At 29.5% G+C, this 23,546-nt stretch overlaps 1 protein-coding gene across 1 annotated transcript in view; it reads right to left on the reverse strand.

Annotated features, from left to right (window-relative positions):
- The window catches only part of Cda5 (Chitin deacetylase-like 5), a 253,310-nt gene that overhangs the window by 138,863 nt on the left and 90,901 nt on the right, over positions 1 to 23,546 (reverse strand). The gene's annotated exons all lie outside the window — the stretch shown is intronic.

The following is a 23,546-nucleotide window of genomic DNA, read 5'->3' on the forward strand; positions in this document are numbered from 1 at the left end:
TAGCCAAGCCTTTAAAGCTCTAAATAAAAATATTATTTATTTGTTTTTTAAATAATGTATTTTTTTGGTTTTATAAGTTAAAGTATACTTCAAGATATGAACTAATATATCACATTCAACAATTTAAATTTTATTTTATTTTCAATTTAATGATGTTTATTTTGTTATTCTTTCAACAGTAAATCATAGAATAACCATTTTTTAAAAATTAATAGTTAAAAATAAACTAATATATACAATATTTCGTCTCTGAATAGCAAATAGGTGCTAAGTATAATGTTTGTAAATATTAGGATAAATGAAAAATTTGAATTTTTATAAGAGGTCTTATACAGTTTGTCAAAAGAGGACAGTTGACCCAATAATATTGTACTGTGTAATATTTTTTTGCGAGTTTTTGCATGTAGTGAGTAAACATGTGTGGTGTAATCAACCACCTGTGCTTTTTACTATAGCTTACTTATACATAAGAGTACATGTAAATGTTTTCAAAATATTACACATGCTTAATCGTTAAAAAAATAATTTCTCTCTAAAAATTACTTCATTCCGATACTTGAATGATTTTACGACTTTTTTACTCTACGAATAAGGAACTCGACACATATAAATCTTAATATAGCATTTTTGACATGTTCTGAATAAAATAAATCTTAGCTATGTTATTCCAAGACCTTACACAGTTTGGTAAATCCACATCTTATTTAAATCTTGAGATATCAGATGAACAAAGGTGTGTTAAGAGCGTATCAATCTTGCGGACGATTCAGCGGCTCCGAGATTCTACGTTCTGATATTCCGCCATGACAATCTGGTGCCCTGATATCCATATGAATAGAAGGCATTAAACCTGAACAAGAATGCCGCTATAAATTTCTTGATGTTGTAACCTTTAGGACCGTTCTACAGACCTACCTTCATCATCGAGTAAAAGAAATGCTTTGTTAGCTTGAGCACTTCAAGATATTAACATCGGTCGTCGAATTTACGACGCTGTTTGTTGCGTAATGAAAGCTTAAGTTAGATGTTGGAGCTAATGTTATATTACTATAATATAACTTTCCTAAAAGAAAGTAGAAAAAAATCAGTATTTACTCATAAATAAGTCTAGAAAAAATAAATTATTTAAAACAAGAATTTAGTTTTATTTCATTATACGTTTTATTGAAAAAGGTACAATCTTGACTGCCAAACACTTAAGGGAAATCATTATTAGGGCAGTAAGTATTATTTCATAATATAATAATCATTTCAGTAAATATTTAATAATTATAAAATAATAAAATGAGAGATATGAGTAAGAAAATATATTTAAATGACAAATAAATATTTTAAAAAAAAAACTGTACTAGTATAATCGTTGAACTGTCGTGTGTTTCAGTACATTGTAATGAAGTACTGTTCCTCGAACAACAGTTGTGCTAGGAGGTGATTGTTCCATGATACGTTTAAGTACCGGAATCCCCCCTCAATGAAACCCTCTTAGTAGAGGCTGAGTGTGCCCCAGGAGGTCTCCCGAAACCATAGGATTGATACAGAGCAAAAAAAAATACAGATAAATTAAATTATAAACAATCAAGTAAACAATCAAATTAAAGAAAATTAAAAAAAAAAAAACATGAAAAATCAATGAATTTGAAGTATGGGGTTGAATACAATGTTAATGTATCAGAGGGTTAGGATGATGCATGAATTGAGATTATGAAGATAGTTTAACGTTAAAATTCAAAGATTTATCATTCCGGCACAGTTTAAGTCTGTAGCTCCAAAAAGGATTCAGCATAGTTTCCAAGATTAATCGTTTGTTTCTAATTAAAACATGAAAAGTTTTGTCCAGGTGTTTTTAAAAAAGTCCATTTCGTCGATAATGTTCTAACCATTTAACTCTGGTATGTGGGTCCTATGCTTGTCCTTGCATATCCTACAGGTTACCACCAGAATAGGAAGGTCGATTTTTCGTTTAGGTGGGCTTCCACTAAATAAAAGTCAGCCCACTCGGTCCGAAATGGAACTTGTACTAAAACAGTTTCAGATTTGCTAAGGTCGCCAAAAATTATGACATAACATGTAAGACAAATTTTAAGTTCATCAATTACAAGTAAATACATAACTCCTAATGTTTTTAATTAAATGTTTGGAAAAAAAGTTCCCTCTCTATTAAGAAAAATATTCCCAGTATATTTATACGCATATTGTTATCGGGGTTCGCATTGCATCACCTTTATAACTATGATTATAATCGTATAATTAAGTGATTATGAATTAGCAAACAATGGAGTCTAATGCAACGCCTAAAATTAATATTCGATAGTAACCGAAAGTATCAGAAAGCTTTCATCGAGAATACACTTAGTACCTCTTGTTTGGAACAGCCAGCGAATCCTTCCTCATTGGAAGACAATTGGCCTCGTGATGGGCGATATACAAACAGCTTTAGACAATTATTTCCCATTGAATCCAACACTCAGTCATTGACACCAAAAAGTTTTTTGCAATTACACACTTGGCCTGAGGGACAATAGACCCGGCTGTTAGTAGAATAATAGGACAATCAAGAGGACCATGATTGGCAGAAATAACAAACCACCGACGACTTGATCCAGATAACTACGGCCTGTGTTCTCTGAATTATAATTGAGGCAGCAGTTGGCAATTGTTGTTTGGTTGCCTCACCTGACAGGAAATGTGAAGGGTTCTGGTCTCTTTACCCAGTGTCCCCATCCCGAATACTAAACCAAGTTCACTAAACTTAAGTTACCTGAGTCTGTTTCTCATATCTAAAGCCAGTGGTAAAATCCGGAAGAGTTCCCGACTTTTATTTTCTTAATTTTTGGGGATGAACAATAACATTTAAATAATATAGACATGATATAAATAATATAATATTTTAAGGAATAACTAAGTCAATTCATTTCTGTCATTTATTAAAACCATACATTATCAGGTCATTCATGAGTATTATTTCCAAACGTTCAACTACCCATTCGCATAAAATCATTATTTCTTATATTTTATTTTTATACCAGATCGGCCTGGTGGGCCTTACATGGATGATATAACTTATATTATATTTTTTAACAGTTAATTATGAGAGGGTATAGTCATACAAATGACACCCCTAACTATATAAAATGTTCTTATTAAAAGAAAAAAAATAATAATAAAATAAATAGATTAGAATAATGCTTCTTAATAAAAGAGGAAAGTAAAATTAATAACAAAAAATAATGATATTAGTACACTTAAATAAAACAAACAATTGTTTTCTAATAGTTAAAAGAAACAAGTTAATTTGAAAAAGGGAAGAGAAAGGAAAAGAGAAAAAAAAATAACAAATAAAAATAATAATGAATAAATAAAATGAATAATAGCAATAATTAAATAGAGGTAGTGTGATTATGAATTAATTTTATAGTTTAAAATTAAATTAAAAATTTATAAAAGAATATCCTGCAGCAGTCTGGGCTTCAGTCTTCGGGTTGAGGTTGGGTTTGCCAGGTTGTAGGTCACTGCTCCTTTAACTGTCGGCAACTGGGAGTGGAACTTTGTGAACCGTTTTTTGATATCATCCTCTATTGACCCCATTTGTAATTCGCGATGCAATGGACTATTTCTTATGAACCAGGGGCATTAACTGCGATTCTTAGTACTATATTTTGAAAAGATTGTAGTTTTTTCCTTTTCGTGAAGGATGCCGCTCCCCAGACTTCACAGCGGTACATCGGCAGTGGCCTGAGGATTGTTTTAAATATAAGAACAGTTGTTTCTGATTTTTATTTGGAATTTCTGTTTAGGATAGGATATAGCATTGCTAACCTATTATTTCTTAAAATAACAGGATTCACATTAGATTAATCTTTACAATTATTGATATTTATATCATAAATCTAATCATTAAACACCAGGTCTCAACCAATGTCATAGAACCACCTCCTTTAGCAAATCCTTCGTCATACGTGCAACATCCTTCTGAAATTCTTTTCCTATCTCCATTCCCTAATCATCATCCATCCTTATCTCTAAACAACTTCTGATTCTGGTGCATTTCTTTACCTACTACATAACGAAACCTCTGCATCTCAACTGCATTCATTGTACTACATGTATACTGATCTTTTTTTTAATATCTGCCAAACAATTAACCTTAATAATTAAAAATTATTTTTTCATTTCTATAAAAACTAATGAATTAAATTAGTCCCCATTATTTTTCTCGCTATTCGTAAAGCTTATCAATGAACTAATAAAATAAGTAAATATAATTATTTAATTCATTTACGATATTTTAGAAAATTATTACTTGAATCTTTTATTCTGTCCAAGGAATGCTTCTATCCCTAACAGAGGAAACAAAAATTGTTTTCCAGTTTTTCGCATATGACTAGAAAACGAAGGGTATTAGACAGATAAACATTCTATAAACTATTAAAGTAACCATAATTTCCTACAGATATATGATGTCGCTATAGAGGGTTGTAAAATATTTAAGACACGGAAGGGTGTTTTCAGGAAATAATCAGGGATTTATTTTATCTCTACGGTTCAATATGATTTTGGAATGCTAAATCAAAATCTTAGGATTTTTAAAAACCGTCGGTTTAATAATAAAAAAAAATTTTAAATTATATATTTTTCTTTTTTCAACTAGAAAATTAAGGATCTTCCGAATATAAATATTGCATAAAAAATAAAATTAATCAAAATTTCCTATAAAATTCATATGTTAGACTTAATCTATGGCTAAGGCTGGATTCTGGATGCCACTACATCGAGCTACTAAAAAAGTCTGTTAAATTTATTAATCATTAAAGTTAACCAACGTAAACTATAAAGAAGTGAAAAAGTGTAAAAAGCACATCATATTTATAAATGTAATAGACTTTTAATTGTGGAGAGATAAAATGTTTAAGAAAAATAGATATCTATTTTCATTATTGGTATACTTAGTGGTAGAAGTCCAACAGAGATTTACAAATGTTTGTATTATTTCTCATAAACATGTTCTGCGTGTAAATCATTGTTTTGTTTTTGGTCTCTTTAGGTTCTCTCTACGAATACTTTTCTGGATCAATATAAAAATATTATATAATAATAGTCGGAATTCCATATTACCTGAATCGTTATATTGGAGACTGAATCAACCTCAACCACGTGTTGGTAAAATTTAGGTCATGAGAATCAGACCACCTAGCTCAACGTTAGTGAAGAGAAAGATTCTAGTTTTTTCCGCCCAATATATATTTCATATTTATGCATTGAAAAATTACAAATACTTATTTAAAAACAATTCAGAAACATAAAAAATGTAAGATTGGAATTGCACGAAAAGAACTTACAGCGGTTTGTTTATGGATAACCATTATTTATCTATGGAACTTAATTAAAATTTATCATTAATCTCTTAAAACTTTTAATTGTAACTATAAATACTTATTTACAAACAAGTCATAAACATAAAAAAGTGGAATCGCATGAAATGCACTCACAGCATTGATCATTATTTGTCTATAGAACTTAATTAAAATTTCTCCATAATCTCTTAAAACGCTTAAAAGACTCTTAAACTCTCATCTCATTAATTCTCATATAAAAGTGTCCTAAAATACCCGCTGAATGTGTATATGTAGGTTGGACACACACCTATAAGCTATATAGTTCAAATAGAAGGTTGCGATTTCAGTAATAAAATACTAGTCCGTTATCTCGTTTTGCAACTGATACGTTCGCCTTTCACAATTTTATCGACAACATAAAATTTAGATCTGTATAAATATTGATGTATAACGGCGTATATAATAAAACAAGAATAATTTAATTGTCCTATTTTGAGTACACGGTATCAGTAATGGCTCAAATCAGGCTATTGGATTTCAGTGCTCACACTCTAAAATGGAGAATCAGCTGTACCTTCTAGATCATGGCCTAGCCATTATTTCGTTTGTTTTACATTAACAGCTAATATTGCAAACATTTCCAATTAGCTATTATTGTCTCATTACGTACCAACTTAAAAAAAGTCTAGTTATATTACAGTCTATAATTAGAAATGTTTATTGAACAACTATATTATTTTTTATTACTGAGTGAACGGTGCTAGTAAGACCTTCAATGACTTTTTGTAAAAACAGTTATAATCACTTAAAGTTGGTGTCAATTTTTTTTTCATTTAAGAGTCTCTTAAACACTTCCAATCCAATTAATATTAAATAAATATAATTAAATACTTCCAAAAGCCGTGTATTTAATACAGTAAAACGATAATTAAGTAAAAAAATTGATTTTTTTTCCCTAAGCATTTATGAACAATAAAAGGAGGATGAGGAATACAAAAAAAATCAATTTTTTTTTATTAAGTATAAAAATTCTATTTATTTTTACATTAATTATAAAAATCAATATATACACGTTCTTTTGTTGCCATAGTCACATCCATTAGGAAAGTTGGTTGGGTCCACTGATGGCGGTTTTTATATTATATAACAGTATTGATATATACCTAAGTATATAAACAAGTAACTGGTGTCTTATCTATATACTCGCTCTACATTTAATTAAATAAATTGCTCCTAAATACTCTTATATCAGGAAGAAAACCTTGCGGTTGAGTATGAATCTGACCAAATCACCTCCCTGCATAGCTGTTGGTCTAGTAGTACTACTTCCTTACAAAGTGCTACAACCCTGACCTTTCAGGTTGTAGCGGTACAGTTTTTTTTTTAAATTTATTAACCAATATATTATATGAAACAAACAAGGTTAAAATATTCATATTTCTTTTTTAATTAATTATCTAGAAATCAATTTTAGTTTGTTCACAAATCGTCGCTCAGTGTAAACCGGTCTAGTTTTTAAAATAATGGTGATGGATACGCTTCCATTGGTGCTATGTCACCCTGATATATTTATGATCGTAATAATTAAATAATACAATTTTAATCTACATATATGTGTCATACATTTAACATGAAACTATTATCAAGAACTTTTGTTCAATGGTGTACCAACCAGCTATATGTTAAAAAAAAAATTATATATTAGTTATTAATGACAGAAAATAATTCGTGAACCTACTCTCAGAATATTACACTTATGTAAGTATTATTATAAGCTGGTGAATAATTATTAAAGAAATATATAATTTGACCATTCCCTCTTAATGATTCACTATAGAACATGAACGTGAAGTGATCCCGTTATGAACTAAAGGTAAACGAGTCAGGGAGTCGCCTACCTTCGTCGAAATGCCAACGTCACGCCCTCTCCCACGGTTCCATACTGTCTTATTCTGTTTTGAATTAGAATGTTTATTTTGAATTTAGCATATGTTTCGCATTTAATCTCTTGTTTTTTAAACACCTTAAACGTTTTGACAAGGAACGGATTGAAATAATTACCAAAATGTCATTTCATCAAGAAAAGGGGAAAAAAAGGCGGAGAAAATGAGTGTTTGCTTAGACAAAAGTCATCATTCAGAATATCACCATATAAAATCATGCATACATGAATTGATGTATACACAGGTCGAGCATTGAAATGAATCTTTACGAGATCATGGGTTTAATATTGAATGCAAGAGGTTAAATTGAAATTTTACACAAATAATTAATTATTCTTTGAAAAAATATTCCGATGTATTTTCTTATTCGTCACTATTTTACAATAATAATCAATTATTCGAGCAAAAAAATTCGATTAACCATTCCAATACTTTTTTATTCATAAATTTTTTGCACGAATAATCTCTTATTCCAAAAAAATACCTGATTAACTATCTGAATGATAACCATTTGAATAGTTTCATTCAAACAACATTTTTTGTCTTACAGACCGATGGCAGTACCTTTATATGCTTTATGATCGTGTATAGATTAATTTTAAATATTTTGATATCTGATATTTTAAGGTACCTTTCTATGTTTTCTAAGAGGTTGAAAACATAAATTTTATCGATTAGAGATCGCGTATCGACTTATTTTAACTTTTCTGGTTACTAAAATGTAAGGGTCCGTTTATATGTTTTGAGATATGCCGAATATAAAAATGCTATCAATTTTAAGATCGCGTATTGATTTATTTTAATTTTTATGATTCCCAACACATAAGGGCCCATTTATACGTTTTGGTATATTCGAGCATGCGATTTTGTTTTATGTGTCTTAAGAAACATAGGAGGCCCTTATATGTTAGATATCAAAAAAGTTAATATAAATTATTATTATCATTATTTTAATATCGATAGCATTTTCATTTTCTACTAGTCTGAAAATGTGCAATCGGGCCCTCATGCATTAGAAATTCGAAAATGGTAAATTAAAAAAATTGTTATTCAAATAATATTTTATTCCACTAATTTCGTATTCGACTAATTTTTTATTCGATTAAAATAATATTTCAAATATTTTTTTACAAGTATTTTTATTGGAATAAATAATGTATTCATCTCTCGTTAACAAAATAAAAATGTATTCGTCTCAATCTTAATATGAGAGATGTTTTGCTCCTGAATAGCAGAAGCACAGTTTTTTTTATAGTGAATAAGTTTATTGAGAACATTAACGCATATCTATCTTAATACGTCGGTGTTGACAAACGACAGAGAAGGATGATGCAGTAAAAAATATATATATGTATACTTTACTGAAATAAAAGCTTTGCAAAGTCGAACATGTTTTAAAACTAAAATTTATAATTTAATGATAAGGTTTCAAAAAAGACTTATAAGTTCATAAATTTTTAACAAATTAAAAAAATACATATAATTATTAGAGCTTAAAAAAATTGTATTAAAACTATTATTTTATATTTTTTTAAATTGTTCTATCAGTAATAAGAAAAATTAATTAAATCAGAAAGTTCAATGATTTTCTTTTAGAAAAGTTTTAATAAGTCATCATCTGAGAGCTCAAAGATTATCTCTACCGATCCAGAGCTTTGACAGCTAATCCATCAATTCCTTTGTTATTACAAATGAATATTGAACTGCCTAGCTTTCTTAAAGGGCAGCGATTAAACGTATTCCAATTCCTTTTTTTTAATAAGTTTATCAGTGAATAAATTCTTACGAATCTTCTTATAAGATATAGATTCTTATAGATTAACGAAAGATACATATCTTTATTTCATTGTCATAATATTTTACATAAAAATTCTATTTAAATGAATAATTTTCAAAAATGTTTTATATATTTAAAAGTATATAATAGCCAATAAAGATAAGTCTTTATTCATGTTTGCAGTATTTGTAAAAATACCAGATTTATATCATTATACTTATATTTATATAAGTATAATACAGATTTATATCGTTATACTTTTTTTAAAATACGATGAAAAACATAAACTTTAAATAGAAAAATACTGAAACAACCTACCTTTATGAGGAAATATTTTTACCAACTTCTCTTATTCTAAGAAATAAAGGATGCCATAGAAATTAACATACAATAACATAAAGAAATAGAAATCTAAAAATACAGAAATTAACTAAAGACTATTAATAAGAGTGAGCAATTAATGTTTCTATACAGATTTACAAATTTTAAATGAAAATATCTCACAAAAATAAAAACCTGAGAAACATTTCGAATGTTTGCTTTTCTAGATCAATGTTATTAAATTAATTAATGTTTTAGTAATAGAATAGTAAAATTAAATTATGTTATAAAAATTAATTATATATATTAATTAAATAAAATGATTTCATAGACATGACTTCATAGAATTATGCCAAGATCAATTTTCATGTTATACTTTTTTTAAGTCGATTGAACAAGTATTCCAAACACTTTTAAGATTCTTCAAGCCTTGTAATGTTTTTACCTCTTTTGGTTTAGTGGCCACTTTTCTGCCATCAGCTCTTGGTGATGCAATTTAACAGAATTTTCACACAGTCAGGCAGTAGGTGCGGTATGTGGTCAGGAATGTAAATGTCTCGATCATGTTGTGTTTGTCACTCAACTCGCCTAAATTCACCCAATGGCCGTGATCGTCTGGGTTTAGAATATTATGTTGTGTGTAAATTCACCAGAAGTTTCCTGCAGTAAATCTGAAATTCCTATATATTTGAATAGAAATATTTTATTTCATATAGAAAACCCTATCTGTAATCTCAGTTTCATGAGATGTTCAAGACTCTATTTACACCTCTTTTTTTTCTTTTTACCTTTTATTTGCCCCGAAACAAGACTTGATTGGTCTTTGTTATAGCAGATGAAGTTTTTATTGGAAGAGAAGTCGAATTAGTAACTTTTTTCAGTTCTTCTCTCGCGCACTAACGGAATTTCCAAATGAATTTAATTTTTAATGAGGGATTCTCATAGGACATATAATTATAAAATGATTTTATACTTGTGTTTTTGTGGTATGACTCCTCCTTTACGATTTGTATGTAAACAGTGCTAAAAAAGAATGAAAATAAAATAAAATCAATTAATACATTAATTCCCAGTATAAATCCGTCATTATAATTTGAATCTCTTCGAGGCGACATAAATTCCTGACATAAAATAACGACTGAATAAATGAGTGCCTCAATCATGATGATGAATTATGAGAAATTGAATAGTTTAAGATTTCTCTCAGCGTTAATTCCATTTTTTTACTCTTTTCGCAACTAGATCGTTTAAGTTGTTAATAATTGGTTTATTAATAATAAAATCAAAAAAGAAAAAAAATCAACGATAATTGTTTTAAAATTTCTGTAAGGAAATATCCCTTTCTATTGGAAATTTAAGAGTATTGTATTGTAGAGAAGAAATAGAAAAGGTTAAAATATCGGCTCTACTAAAGAATCTTCATTTACCATATAAATACCAATACTTGTTAAGCTCATTTCAAAATTCTTAGAGCTCTCGAAAAAATTTCTTTCTTCTGTTTTAGATTTCTAACAACCAATGCTTAATGATACTTCCACAAGTGCTTCTTTGGAATCTTGCAGCGTACCATCTTTGCACCAAGACCACAACACCCTTCCCGCCAAGAGGATGCGGTGATAGGACCACAAACCTCAAACGATATTGCGAAACGTGAGGAATACAATTAAACAGGTACGGCTCCCAGAGACCAGCAGAGAACTTGTGAGAGTGTTTTGCAACTCTTGGTCAACATCTTGTCGTGTCGAAACATCTGTGCCTCTTCCTTCCCCACAGCTGATCGGTAGTTCTTTGTTGTGGTGGTCATCAAGATCTTGAGAGAGATTGATAATTCCTTTATTATTAAGGATTTGGCCATGGTTCGGCCTCGCTCCTAATTGGAATTCGGGAATAGAAGCCGTAACAATAACAGAAAAGCAAATTTAGGAAATTACTAATCATTGAGTATTTACTCAGACTACCTCACTATTATAACCTTAATCGCTATTCAACCTAACAATTACAACAATTAATTAATTTTAGTTTAGTTACACATTATTAAAGAAGATGTCCCAATTCAATTCGATTAAAACTAGAGCACTTATCCCCACAGTGTACTAAATACATAATATGAATCTTTTGAATATCGTATCTCTAATAATCTCTAAAATATGAATTTTAGTCACAGCATTTTAATCGAAAATACAAGTAAGGATAAATTAACCTGTGGCTTGGAACAGTGCACACAACCCAGAAGTGTAAATTAAATATTGTATGTACAAATGAAAAAAAGAGGATAAATGTAAAATTTGAAAATATAAATATAAAATTAAATTTTAGGATCAATAAATTAAATGTCCAGCACCTTTAAACGTAATGTATGCTTGTTAAGTTATTTGTCACTTTATTTTTTCTTTACCACAGACTAAAAATAGACCGTTTCTTGTATAAAATAAGAAACTCGTGAGGATAAGAAATATCGTTTAAGTTTCGGAGTGGGCAGAAATATTTGTGGCTGAAACAAGAATTGTGCATTGGATACGTTATTCATGTTTATTGTTCCATCTGTTAGAAGAGATAAATAAACATTCTTGCCAATATTGGTTATAATGAAATCCATCGACAAACCCTTACCGGAAATGAAGTTGTTTTTCAATTTTACAAATTAAAACAGGATCGCTCGGACATGCGCTATATAAAAGCCTCTCTCATTTGCTTTTTCTAATGTAATATTCATTCAAGTGAGAATTATTTTATTTTCTCTCCATAGATCAGGTACTTCACCTTAACATCGATAAACTTGACCCTATTTTTCTAAATATCGGAGTTTCACTTCTAAAAATAAGTAAGAGCGGTGTGACCGGTCGGCGGGTAGCAGGTCCCGTTGCCCCACTTAAAGTACTCTCTCCGCTGACTGGGAAAGTGATCGCGGTCCTCCTATTAGCATCTGGATTGGACGCCTGTTCTTCTGTTCCAAGTACAAGACATGAGAAGTACCTACATACCAGGCCGGGTCGTGAAATGTTAGAGGAACGGCCTCATTCATGTTGCAGCCCGCTGCGGTTGCAATAGAGCAATGCATTACTTTCCAAGCGCTTGTCCTTTGATTATAATGCAGGAGGCTTTAATAGCCCCTGCCTCTAATGACCAGCAACTGATCCTAGTTTATTCATTTGAAATAATAAACTTGCAATAAAAATTATTAACTGAAGTATAAATGGGTGATTCTATGTAAAGTGTTCTTGTATTCCCCTAAATGGCTATAGGTAGCTTAAAATATATATATACATTGCACCCAAAGAGACCTAGCCCAGCTTTTGATGGAATGGCAAATGAGGATTTCTAATTTTATCAAATTTTTATTTGGATATTTGTCAATTAATTATATAATTATTTACTTTTATAATAACTTAATTTATATTTATAATGTAGGGGTTCCGCCATTTCCCTACTTTTACCAAAAGGGTTCACCTGTTTTCCTAAACAACCTACCGAAAAGATTCCATCCCCCCAAAACAAAAAAAATAAAAGTTAGGATCCATTGGATTAGACCATCATAAATTTGGTAGGCACGTGCTCAGTAGAGGTTTTGGAATGAAAGAATCGTACCTAGAATGCGGGCCAGTTCTCATAGAATCAATCCGTTCGTCAGAAAAAGGATATTACATAGATATCGTTTACTTCATAAAACCTCGCGTTCAATATATTTGAAAGAATGGAGGTCAGTACAGACAACTTGATTTTAAAAGGTTCAAAGGGAAACGATGCTTTCTACGTGTCAGTTCTGAAGATATACGTATGTATACTTTTTTTTTTAATCAAGGTAAGCTTAAGATAGATGACGGTAGCCCTAAACACTGTAGCCAGTGCCGTTGGAACTTGTTATACCAGCTCCAGAGAAAGCCAGCTAGAAAGTAAACTTCAAAGCGGTTGGTACCGTTTTTAAAATTGTTACAACTATTTTTTCTTTAAATTTTGCATGATTTTTGCCGTCTTTCTTTGACATGGTATAGCTGTATAAATTCAAATCAAAATAATAACAAAAAACATAATTTTTCATGGTTACCACTAGCCTAATAATCAGCTTGTTAGTACAAATATTGTAAAAACCTTTTTTTTTCTTTTTTGAAGCGTCATAGGTTCAGTACTTTGTAAGGAAGCTTTGTTTTAAGAACCATGGTTATAAAAGGAGGTGATTTTTTCAAAATCACACTTAACCACCAGATTTTTCCCAAATTCAGAGTACCCACTTTTAAGGCTGGATAGACCTCAGGAGGCCTTCATAACCCACAGGTTTGACTCATGGCTACAATATAACAGAAAATAATTATGTACCCAGCCGGATTCGAACCCGGGTCCTTAGAATTAGTGGCAATGCTTTTAATATCATATTAATTTTTTTTTTTATCAGAAAGCGACTAAGTCACTCGATTTCCAACCCGTTTGAACTTAAAACCCCTATAACTTTTAATAGAATCCTTGATGACTCGTACCGCCAATTTATATGCAGGGAATATTTTATGGTAATATTTGCCTATTGTTTATATTGGGATATAGTTATATTGGGCTATTGGATATTTTATATGCATAAAGAATTAATGTTACTGCATAGTGGCCTTGTCGAATTCGACTGTGGCAGATAATCTTTTATTCAGTTACTGTAGCTGTGTGTCAACCCAGTGGGTCCGGAAGCCCTCCGGTGTCCACCTAGCCTTTATAATGTGGGTACCCTTAGTTAGAAAAAGACCTGGAGGTTGAGCGTGATGATGAACAAATCACTTTCCTGTACAACCTTTTTAACTGTACTTCCTTACAAAGTATTGAACCCCTGGCCCATCATCGGTTGAAGTGGTCACAGATTAATTATTTATCTAATATTTATATATAATTTCTGCCACATAATATTTTCACTTTTTCGTGTTATATGGTTTAAACCGGTCTCTCGTTTGAGTTAAGCATTAAAAACCGTGCCATAAAAAAACAAAAAAAAAACAGATTGAAAACAATCTTTTATTTTTACCTTTTCCTGTATAACCTATGTATAGAGATGGTGAAATTTCAACCAAGTGAAAGTGATCGATCGATCGATTTACCGAAATGTTATACTTAATTCTGATCTGACAACCTAAATTTTCTCTTGGCAGATCAATTTGAGAAGGCGAGCTAATGGAATGGAAAACGTGGTTCAACTGATCGTTATGGAACTACTTATTCCCGACAATGATTTCTGGGATATACCAGTCCGAGAATAAATTATACAGACGAGCACGATTAGAAATCTATATTGGATTAGAATTCTGCTGCCTATATTAGCGCTGTGACATAAATCGTCGCATTAACGTAAAACAATACTACCTATTTTAATATAATTTTTTTTTTAACAACATATCACCTCAATATAGACTAAAGTGTTTTTGTAAAACTTTTATTTTGCTAGAAATTTAATTAAATATATGTGACATAATAATAACCCTTTAATTGCATCCCAAACTCTCCTATCCCATATCACAGCTCTCGAAGAATGATGTAATTGGAAGATAAAAATAAATCCCATCAAATCACCTTTATCGTAAATCTACCGACTGCCCTACAGTATCCTTATGTTGCTCTTACCTTTCGAACAGATCCACTACCTTGGACTTTATTATTTATTTATTTATCTCCCTACCCTGCCTATAACACAATACGGGTGTTTGCAGCAGTGGGTACAACTCATTGCTGCATATGACAAACAATCTGCTACCTTGGACTACATGTGGATAAACGACTAGCCCTAAATCCTCACAGGAAACTGCACGTCGATTTCGACTATTAGGAGACAAACGGTCCAAACTTCCCATTTATTACATAAGACTGATCTACAAGAATATAATAAGGATTATTTAAACGTACGGCTCTGAGCTTTGGGGTTCCACTAGACCTTAGAATTCCTCTCGTATCCAATTCTTACAATAAAAAATCCTTTATAAAATCCTCAATGCTCCTTACTTTTTTACAAATAAAATCATAGATAAAGACCTTAATGTTTCAAATGTAACAGATCTAGCCCGAACCAGATACCACACCTTCCATTATAAGCTCCCAAACCCACTTGTTTATATCCTTGCTTCTCTTACATTACTCCGAAACACCTGAAAAGAAGATGGCTACGAGGCGCCATTAAAGTGCTACCTAATTTACTGGATGTATGTATATAAATATACAGTTCTAAATTTCAATTAAGATTAAAAATAAAATAAAAAAATTAAGGTGGTGTTATGACCTTGTTATTTCAGTTTGAAGATGCATATTAATTTTTTCACAATTTTAATTATCATTTAAAATTTTATAACAAATAAATCAGACATTATGGTGTTTAAATTTTGACCTTAAGGCAGGATAGAGAACATATATGTATATGAATTAAGTGAAAATAATATTTAAACAGAAACTGTATCTTGGTGTAGTACTTTACCTAACGGATCTTCAAGTTTTACCGCATTCTCCCTCAAAAATCTCGGAATTGATTATATTAATATTAAGTTCTGAAAAAAAACTATGAATGACTGCCTACGAATCCTATAACCACAGTTTTTTCCACTCACTGTGAAAAATTCTGGTTTAACTCATTAGATAATCGTTTGGAGCAAAGAAGAGATTTATCTTAAAGTAAACAATATATTTAGGCACAATTCATTTCTGTTTCTCGATTGCGTTGTTATATGCTGGAACTACTTCCATTATGCACTTGTGCTATCATCCCTTCCAAGACGCACGACACACACTTACGCCATCTCCACCAGGAATGTGAACCAATATGTACGAAATGCAGCCGGACGTTTCATAAGAAAGTGTTACTACGCTCTGGTTGTCGACAGCTATTCGGTAACGGTCTGCCTCTCCGACCTTCACTTATCAGGGCTGATATCGCAAGGACGTCTGCTCCTGTTCGCTCAGTGAGAGGGAAATATAAGTGGGAACTAAATTGTGGGGCTTTTTGTTCAAGGATTTTCTAATTTATTTAAGACTGCTAACAGCTAATCGCCTAATGACAGCTAATTTTTATTTTATTTATTATATATATTATTTTAATATATATTCCTAAGCGTGTAACATTTAGCAATATTTTAAATAGTTAAATATACTTTAGTGAGGAAACATTTCTCAACAAATTTCTGAAACATAAATATTGTTTCTTAAAATTATTTTAGTTTTATTTATTTTATTTTAGTTTAGTGTACACAAGTTTTATGCGAGAATTTACTGTTTATAAAATACAAATGTTCATTTTGACGTTTTGAACTGGACGCTAAAAGAGTTGTTTAAACTTTTCCTAAAATTATGAGCCATATATTGTGGCATCAGTGGATACCAAGTACATTTTTACTGACTTTACTATCAATTCAAATAAAGGTTCTCTCTTTTAGGAAAATTTGTAATTTTTCTGAAAGAGGAAACCTTTAGTTGTATTTTTCGTAAAGCTGGTGGAGATGTTCTTAGCATTCTCATTGCACTCGATAAAAAAATAAAAAAAATACCCAGTAAGAAAAAATTTATAGGTCGTATATTTCCATACTTTTATTATGACATTTTATTTTTTAATGTAAAATCTAGATTTTTTTCTTATAGCTAGCAGCGTTTCTACATAAACGTAAATGCAAAAAAACTGTGAATTAAAAATAATAATTTATAAATTCTATCGTATTCCTCCTCGATTATCTAGAGTATAACCCCTCATATCCGTCTCAATAGGGACCGTCATGGCCTGTACAGCGGGGAGTTGGTTGATACGGAATTTAACTCACCTTCATAAATTATCCTTGTAATTAAAGTCATTTGGCCCTGCTATTACCTATTATTGTAATTAACCCCTTTAAGTTTTTTGTTTTTAAACGGGCAAAAATCAATTTTTTTTTATGTAAAAAACACAATTTAGAACATGGTCTTGGCAAAAAATTAATTTTAATTTTAATTTTGGATATCGGTCATAATATTTAAACATAGGCTAAATCTTATTACAGAGAATAAATGATAGTTATTTATTTTATTATTATCACATTGTTATTTTCAATTCTCGGTTATATTCGAGTGTTAAAATGATAGCAGCATAAAATACAACGCCGCTAGAATTATCTCGGATGTCCACAGTTTGGTCATTGGAATTAATTCAAGTGTACAAGGGGTTAAATTGTTGAAAAATTAATAAAGAGTAAATTTATTTAATGATTTTAAATTAAATTTTGTTACTAACAAAATTATGATTAATAGATTTCTCTTAAATAATGTTACCTTTATAGTACTGGGAACATCATTTTCACTGACCTGCAACAAATTAAAAATAAGAATTAAAATTTTTAAAAATTCATTGAATATAATATTTTTTTAATTATTTATAAGTGCTTGAAAGGATTGTTTCCTTATTTCCAAATTTCTTAAACAAAGGTTTAAGTAGTCTCTATAATTTTATTTTGTTTTAAAGAAAAAATTGTATAAACTGTTTTATACCGTTGGATGTATATTCATAAAAATATTTATGAAAATATAATCTTATGTAAGAATCTAAATAAATTATTTCTAATGGCCATCTCTTTGCCAAAGTAAAAAATATTGAAACTAAAACGAGGAATTTAATAATTAAGGGAGCGTCTAATGTCAATAAATCAAATTTTTACGTCTATTAATACCTGAAAAATCAATTTATTTTGCTTAAAGAAGAAATATTAGATAATTTAAGTATTCAATTATATTAAATGAAAACTTAATGAAGAATGAAACGTAATGGATAAGTTAAACATAAGTAAGTAATAAAGTGATTAGTAATTTTAAAAAAAGAATGTGAAAATGGAATAAATAATAGCATATTGTCTATAAAATTAAATCTTAAACGCCTCTTTTATAGAGCAATTATAGCCGTCACCCTTTATAGTCAGTAGTTTTCCTGTTCCCAATCTAGCCTTCTAAGTAACATTGAGGTTTGGCAATAAGAAACTGGTTTTTAATTTATTGTGAAGGAAACCAACACAACTTCTAAATGTCAATTGGGTCTACTTATTCTTTGTTACTGAGAAAAACCTTCGATGATTCTGATTTTTTTATTTTTGTAATGTATGCTGTTAATGGAAATGAGATAGCGCAACTCTTGGACTATTTATAATGGTAAATTGATATTGAAAGCACCACCTCGCATAATATAAAAAGAAGAGAATGTACAACGATTCTCATAATAAAAAATAGTGAAACATGCTTCCCATAATGGTCATTTATAATCCTTTAGTAATAATGAACTTTTTATGAATAGTTCTTATATATTTAAATTAATAACAAATTTCATATAAATAGTTCTACGCTAGGCTTTGATATGTTTATTTATATAATCATATATATACAAGTAAAAGAATTCGCTAAAAAATGAATATATCCAATATACTTGTAGTCCATAAATTCGAGAACCGGAAATGCTTTAGAGAAACCCTGGAAATCCCTATGTTATGGTTTTTGGAATAAAATGAATTTTAAATTTTATACCTCAAATTTTCAAAGAGCTCTTTTCTATTTTCGCCTCATTATTTTGAGTCGAGCTCCCTTCGAAACGCACTGTTCTAACGAATGAATCATTAATATCAAAATTTTGGGTAATTTGGCGTTTTTAAATTCAATGTAATAAAAGCTTTTCGAATAATGCATTTTTTTTTAATTATGAGCTAAAAGGGGAAAGATTTTTTTTATCATGATTCCGATTATAAATTCCAGGTTTCTCATCTCCCATTTTATAAAAATATATTCTTTATATTATTAGAAATACACTTCAAGAATAAGCGATTATAGGTGAGGTCAGAGTAGACGTTTTAAATTCGGTTAATGAGGTACAGATTTCTCAGGGTTAAACAAATTAAATTATTTTTTTATTCCTATTCTTCCCACGGAAAAATCTGTGTTACAATAACTGAGTTGAATACTCAAATATTCTAAATATCATGAAAATCAACATTAACAATCAGCAATTGAAAATTAACCTGCAATTGGGAGTTTGAAATCTTATCTGAACGCGAAGAGCTGTTATACTAAAAGCTCTTGGATGTGAACAATAAATTTTAAACTAATGTTAATGGAAATCTTTTACTTTGAGACAGAAATTTACATTGAGAAAATAGAATAAATTCATAGTTATTTTTTACTGTTTTTTCGTCATATTTTTTTAATTTCAACAAATTTTTTTAATTTGTTTTGTATTTTTTAGAACCAATCGGGTACAAAAATTTAAATCGAATTTCATGAAAAAATAAATTAGTAAGGGAAGCCTATTTATAAAATCATTAGAAATGTAGGTCAATATATATATTTTTTATTTTTCGGTTTTTTACAGTTTATTGCAACCAAAATAAAGTGAAAAAAAACAAGGAAAATAATTTTATTTTTTATTTACTGATCACAAAAAGAGGATTAAGGTAAGATTCCAAAAATAAAAGCCTGAATCTCTAAAATATTGGTAAATTACAAATCAAGCATCGTCAAAATAGAACAAACAAGATCACATAAAAAAACAACTAAAGACACTATACCTGTTGTTCTGTATTTTATCTGCATTCATGTTATCTTTCTTTTCTGTTTAGAAGATGCACGAAATGGTGAATCTATATTTGTTTATTTCTTAAAAATGAAATCTTATTTTTATATTTCATTCTTTATTGTTTTGAATGTTTTTTAATATTTTCTAAATTTATATGACTATAGAGATACGTTATTGAATCTATTTTTTTTCTCTCTAAAAATAAATGAGTAGCTATAAAAATAAAGAAATATAAATGATGCCTTGGAATAAAAATTACTACTCACTTATTATTAAAGACTAGTTTATATAATAACATTTTGAAAAGCTTGCTCCCTTTCGAAGTGAGAGGCGTTGATTACGGGTTTAGTTTTAATGGCCCATTTATAATTACTTTTTTATATATGTATGCAATAATAACGTTTCTCTGAAGTTAAAAAAATTGTATTTTTACGTTACTTATAAAAGTTAAAATATTAATTTATAAACTATTACATGTTTCTCGTTAGCATGCAAGCTTATATAGTGGTAGTAATATTTATGTAATAGATCAAATATTCATGTATCTTAAAGTTTTATTACTTTTCATGGCGATTTAGCCGGATTAAACATAAGAGTAAATGTTAAGTGTGGTAATGCAGCTGTATAGATGTAGATTTTTTTTTTTACAACTCGGAACAGTATTAGGTCAGGCAGTTACCAAAAGGTTACGGCTATCTGATCTCAGGGACTTCAAAGGTTATCCGATCACTCATAAAGTGCATTCAGGTGCAGCAAAGGTCAGCGATCGGACAGTAGTTCCATTATGACTACAGCTGATTTACTGCTTGGATACGTCGAGTCTATAAACAAATAAAAATTGCTATGGGCTTATAGATCATTTTTATGATGGATAGTAAATTATTATAGCCATTATTGGGTATATTGAGCAAAATTAATCAACCGTGTATTCCAAGATCCATAGTCTTGGTGTCAGAAACAGGTGAGGTGACAGATTCTAACTCATGCATGATCCTTGAGTACTAGTGTAGTCAGTACTTTTCTCGTACCCACTTATCTGTCGTCTGTATATGTACAGGTATTTATTTAGAGCTGTGGGCTCAGGATACGTGCGCGTGTTCAGTAGCAGTGAGCGCTAAATCTAAAATCAACAATTTGTAGTTTAGTTTTAGTAATTAACCTTAAACCTGCAGATATAGTACGTAGAACTAAATTAGGAGACACGAAGAACTTAAAATTCTGAAAGGAAAGGAAACTGCTTGTTGACTTCGACTGTTATAACACTTACCAGTCAAACGATTCAAACTTCTAATAAATTAAACAACACTAATTTATATGACTATTATAAGGCCTATTTGAACTTTTTGGGTTGAGCTTTTGGGAAAATGCCTTTGGTACAATCCAAAATTCTTAATGCTCTTTACATTTTCATAATAAAATTATCCTTAACGACCATCTTCCATATGTACCCGATCTAGTATAGTTAGGATATAAATCAGGTATCTATCCTTCCTCAATAAACTCCCTAAACACTCAATCCCAATCTATTCTAGCTTTGCTTCATCTTCTATTCCTGATAATCCTTCGAGGTCCCTGAAAAGAAGATGGCCTAGAGACCTGTAGAGTAATGAAGAAACGTTATTGAAATGCAACATATAGGTAGTTTCTTAATAAGCCTGAATAATTTCATCATAGCACAGACCATTTACTTTTATTTTTAGTTTAAAAAAGCTGTGAATTTAAAGAATCCCCCCTCAAAAAATAAATAAATAAATAAAACCTTAAGCATGATAATCAGATATATAGTGTCACTAATATGAATACTACTCACTTAAATAGGTTCTGTAACGAACACATTCTGGTGTTGTATATAAAAAAAATTAAATGAAAAAAGTTAATTTTTTTTTTAATTACGGTTCGTTTCATAACTTATACAAAATGAAACCTGATCGGTCCAGTCTATGATGATGTATAATTAAAAGAGAAAAGTTTCGAATAACTTAATGTCCAACCAAGTGAAATCGGAAGAAAGTCCCCAGTAGCTGTGGAATCTACAATACTGTCCATTTAGTACTTTTACTCTTATTAGAAAAAATATGTGAAGTGATAACAAAAATGTCAAATACTGTTTTTAGACGTTTAAGCAAATATTTTATCTATAGGATCCGGCTTTAGTACTGAAGCAGAAGATTACATAAACAAAAATGGTATGAACTAATAATTTAAAAATAATAATGCAACTTCGGAATTTATTTGCATTTAAATTTATGTATGATGGGAGATTTTTTTTTTTCATTTTCAGCTACAGTACATCCATTAAATTCACAACACGTCAATTTAAATCAAGATTTTGCTTTAGAATGTGCAGGTTGCATAAAATGGTTAGCATGCAACTGAAGTTTGGTATTGCATCAAGCGATGAGAATGCATTTTATTCTCACAAGCCGCTAGAAACTTCAAACTAATTTGGCAACTATGGTAAACGGTTTAGTTATTTTTCAATTTTATATAATTATATTCCTAATATTTAATTATTCTTTTATTTATTATAATATTACAGTAGGTCCTATCCCTTGTAAAATACTGTTTTTAGTTATTATGCAAGAAAATAAATTAAATCTTAACAATTTAATTACGATAATTACTCTAATAATTTTGAATCCGTAATAATTAGTGTGTCTCGTTGACCTTTAGCTTCTTCAGAATTAATTGTGTAGTTCTATTTTAGTATACACGTCGTAATCAGCAATTATTATTATTACTGTTAACAACATTTTGTTTTTGTATCTAAACAACAAATAAATATCTATAATAATAATCTATATATAAAATAATCTATAAATGCAATCACATTAATTACTTAATTGTTTATCAAAAATATGCAGATATTTTTTTCCTTTCTATCATACATTGGCAACACATAAAAAAAAAAATAGTTTTAACAGAAATAATTTGAGTACTTATAACTTTTAGTCTTTATCAATTTATTATTATTATTTTTTTAAAGTTTAGTAATAATATTGCGCAGAATAACATTTCAAATTGCAATCTCAGTTTTATTTATGATCGGAATTGCTCTTCATAAACTGAAATCATAAAAGAAGAAAAAAAAAGTTGTTAAAATTCCTGAAACATAGTATAGCTTTTTAAAAATTAAAACCCTGGAATTTTGCAAAAGTGACTAATGAATGTGGTTGTATGTATTTAAAGAAAATAAAAATTCGCAAACTTTTTAAAATTGATAATTTCAAATAGTAATTATAATTTTTTTTTATTTTGATTCTTTAAGTTGAATAAAAAAATACGGATATATACACATAAATTTGAAACTTTTATACATGAATACTTATTGGTAAAATATATATCAGCTAAAATTAAATATACTTATTTATCCACTATAAATATATTTTCCAATATGTATTCATACATGAAAATTCCAACTTTCGAAACATTACTAAATATCGAACCAAACAACCATGACTTCATCGAAAAGATGAATCATTGACGATTTTTTTATGTTTTTATGATATTTAATTATTACTTTTAATTTCATTTATTTTATTTTATCTTTTCTTCAAGATAGAGGTATCTTATTTGGTTTCATGCGTCAAATACTGTGAAATTTATTTTCGTTTTAGCATTTTTCTATAATTAAATCTTCGTCACCTTTG

This window comes from Halyomorpha halys, unplaced genomic scaffold (assembly GCF_000696795.3).
Source record: "Halyomorpha halys isolate HHAL.00 unplaced genomic scaffold, Hhal_1.1 Scaffold302.1, whole genome shotgun sequence".
Taxonomy (NCBI): Eukaryota; Metazoa; Arthropoda; class Insecta; order Hemiptera; family Pentatomidae; genus Halyomorpha; species Halyomorpha halys.